We start from the raw sequence: 4,310 nt of genomic DNA on the forward strand, positions 1-4,310 counted from the left end.
TGTTCATTATGATAGCTTTGCTCCATGGAACCATAAGATCTCCTGGATTCGTAGTTTAGTTTCTAGAGCCCACAGATTGTGTACTCCTGATAAACTTCAAACAGAGCTTAGTAACATCAGGAAGTTTATGTCTTGGAATTGGTACCCTTTAAAAGTTGTTAATAATGTACTTAAGAAATTAAATGAACCTAAATGTATACACAGGCCTACTGATGATAGCTTGATTAAGATTTGGATTAGATTGCCTTATCTAGGGAAACCAGATGAGTTCATTTTACGTAGATGTTTAAATAAGGTAAAGAAACACTTAATTAAAGAGGTAAGATTCATAACTTTATGGCAGTATAAAAATGTTTCTCATTTTATATCTACTAAGCATCAAACCCCTAAGGAGTACACAGAAGTTCTGTTGTCTATCATTTCAAATGTCCAGGCTGCAATAGTGATTATATTGGTAAGACAGATAGGTGCTTAATAACTAGACTTAAAGAACATTCTTCACGATCTGATAGTGTTATATTGATCATGTTAAAAACTGTGAGGCATTCCAATATGTTTTAGGATTACAGGGTATACTTGAAAATGATAATGTCGTCTGTAATGTAAGTAATAAATTAGGTTTAGTATTTTCTAGTACTAACATTATTGGTCTATCCTATTGTTTAAAGAAGCGTTCGCTATACGTAGACTACACCCTTTGCTTAACAATGGGCTCAGAGCTTCAAAAGAGCTTTCTTTGTTTTTGTAGGTAGCTTTGATCATTAGAGTAAGAATGCTTTGATCTTTTGTTTAAATCACTGCTATGTCACCTACTAGAGGTAATGTTTTGATTGGTTAAACACTTTTGGTACTAGTGCATATATATAAGCTTGCTAATATGGATAATTTTTTCATTCCTGATGATGACATAATTAATGTCGAAATATTGAATCCCAACACGATGGCGTGTATTTCAATACTTGGAGTATGTATTATACTTTCTTATCTGAGATTAATCAGTGAACCTTTGGGTTTTAACTGTTCCCTGATTAACTAAAGCAACCACTCCATATAGACTGCATAATCTCCGCCCTGTGGCAGAATCCAACAATACGCAGGCTGTGTATAAAATGAGATAACAATAGGCTCCCATCGGGAGCGTGTGCCTACTGCCCAATTCTATAGAACTGATAATGTGGAAAATGATTATTGACTGGTTTAATATCATGAGAGAGAGTGGGGGTTTTGATATTATACTCTCATGTATAATTGCCTATTAATTGTATAAACTACAGTACACCATATTTCCTGTTAATATACATTGCAGTGACAGTGATATCCTTATCCTGTTACCAGGACAACTATTCCTGTTACTAACCTCACATACCTATAAGTTTACTTACACATGCCCTCCACCGGAATTAGAAAGGTCAACTGTTGCGTAACAACAACAACGTCTACTGCACCCTGTGGGGACACGAGTATTTTTGATTATGTCATGTTTTGATTTGGTGCGTTACTGTTTTCCCAGACTGTAGCCCTATTAAAAATATTTTCAATGACATTTTACTATGAAACTCTTTGGCCTACTTGATGCAATGGGAGAAGGAATGGATTAGTCGCATACGTACGGCATTCTTTTTGCCGTGAATCGATGAACACCAAAGAGAACTGGGGGGGGGGTGTCGGGAAAATTTTAATTACTAGATGGCGGGAAATGAGCTTTTCCGATATCTGTGGTGTCTTTTAAGACACTTCAGTCATTAAAAGTTTAGGTTTTCCCCTCTGAAAACGATTTAATGAATCGATGAACCCCAAAGAGAAAGGGTAGGCAGGATGTGGGGGTTGGGGGTCCCCCCCCCCCCCGTGAAAATGTTGATTCCTCATGGCCGGAAACGAGCTTCTGATTTGCCTTCAGTTCTTTGAAAATTCAAGCCTTTCCCCTTTTAAAAACGGTCAGGAAAATTGTTCTCATATTTATTGCAGCAAATAGGTGTCATGTATATACATATACTAAAGAAAATTTGAGTACAGTAGTTGCATATTTATTTCTTTTTTCCTTGAATTGATGAACCCAAAAAAGAATGGGGTCGTGGTCCAGGTCCTCTCCCGGGAAAATGTTGATTCCTAGATGGCGAGAAAGGAGCTTTCCCGACTTCTAATTTTCCCACTGTAACTAAAAATGTTCAGCTCAATGGGTCATGAAAAGGTAAGTCTAGATTTATTTATTTTGTTTTGATTTTTTTTTACCCGATCCACCAATGTTATATTAGAATTATATGGCAGTACATCAGTTCTCGATTTTATTTTTAATCTAATTAATTATTTAGGCCTACTTTAAACTAACACCGACGCTGGACTAAAAGTGAACTGTTGTTTGACCAAATTGGAAAGTTGCTTTTCAGCTCAGAAGGCAGTCAAGACGTTCCATACTTCCTTTCCTCAAATTATGTAGTTTCAACACATTGAAAAGAACCGATAGATAGTAAATCTCAGAGGTAAAAAAAGCACTACATTGTGGGCTCGTCCACTTAATGTCCCCAGACTATTCTAATAATGGACCTAGGCCTAGCTCCTTTTAACTATGAGCATAAGAGTCAAATACTTTGTGGATCCAGTGCATTCGAATGCTAGGCTAGGCCTAGCCTATTAATTATTGGTGTGCCGTACTGGCGTAGGAAGGACTGCCTGTGGTCAACTAGGCCTAGGCCTCGTAGCCTTGTAGTAGTAGACTAGCGAGGGCCTACCATCAAGCTTGGTTTGACTAGGCCTAGCCTTGGGCCTAGATCTTCAGTTACCTGGATATCTAGTAGTAGGCTAGGTAGGCCACGGCCTTGACTATATAAAATAGCCTTTTCCACGAATCGGTAGAGATGTTGAAGTGATATGACAAAACAAACAAGAGCCTAGGCCGATGTCCTACTAGAAAGGCCTGAAAAGTTTGTGTCACTTTGTGAAAACAGTATGCGCGGTACGCTCTCCCATTGTTAAGGCACAAACTTGCACAAATTGTATTTTAGCCTGTATTTAACCATGGAGGTATTATTGAGAAGGAGACCACTCGAAAAAGCTACGCGCACGCAGAGCTTATGCAAATAAACCAAAAACAACGCTGCCGCAGATCATGAAGAATAGTTGCGCGATGCCTTTGAAGTCTAATGTGTTCCCCGCCACCAAATGCTCAGCAGGCTTAGATACCAAAAAAGTGAACATTGAACATGGCAAAATGGAGAGTGTTCTTTTGTCAATGCGCACTACTTACAGTCAATCACTATGGCTGCGCAAACATTTCTATCTTGAAGCTAATACATTGATCTTTCAAGAAATACCAAACATGTTTTTACTAATATTTTGATGCATGTGTATAGATCTATTCCAAGTTATACTGCAAGAAGGGTACTGCTATGCCTAGGTAAGCTAGGGAAATCTGATCTTTACATCTAGCCCTAACCATGTGATCATAACTATTGCAATGCCGCATGCGCGTCTTCTAATAACCCACTGAAAGTTTGTGTTTGTTTGTAAAAACGAAAAATCCATTTTTCTTGGTTTGTGCGCTGCAGCTAATTAGCGTAGTTAGCTAATTAGTGTAGTTGCACTCTTAAAAATTAGATGAAAAGGTAAAGTTCGATGTACACAATCAAAATGTCAAAGAAAAAAAATCTTGAAAAAATATGGTTTTTAAAGTTTGTGTCTGTTTGTGGTGTCGGTGACGATACAATAAAATTGTTATAAATGTAAGTATCCTCACAAATGCAGCATTACATCGAATTGCTTCAAATTTACAAAAAAAGAAAAAAGAAGCTAAATTCAAAAAACCATTCTCAAAATTAACAATAGTTAACAATAATAATAATAACTTAAAAAAATATTTGAAAATTGATATAATTACTGTAATAAGAAATTTACAATCATTACAGTACATTAAATCATGTTACCTGGTATATTGAATTATCTAAAGAAAATCTCAAAAAACTAATAGGATTGTTAATGTAGTATTAAGATTATTATGGATATACAGTCAAGCAACTACATTATATTAGTGTAACAGATTTAAGACTAAAACGTTTAGGGCCATTCTGCAACAGAAAGCCTATCGCCTTCATAATTTAATCTTAAGGCAATTTTTTTATTATTATTATTAAAACTTTATTTTTACACGGAAAGCTTGTTTCACCCAGAGGGTGTTATTCTACAAGGCCGTGTTGTCATTGAAGTTGCAAAATAACAGTATAAAATAAAACTAACACATAATCACAAAAAAAAAAGATAAAATTACATACAAATACCAGATACAAAAAATGAAGCAAAGACCAAAAATTTTACAAAAG

The sequence above is a fragment of the Anneissia japonica genome, unplaced genomic scaffold (assembly GCF_011630105.1).
Source record: "Anneissia japonica isolate Jap-2015-1 unplaced genomic scaffold, ASM1163010v1 scaffold573_len2283161_cov171, whole genome shotgun sequence".
In the NCBI taxonomy this organism is placed as follows: Eukaryota; Metazoa; Echinodermata; class Crinoidea; order Comatulida; family Comatulidae; genus Anneissia; species Anneissia japonica.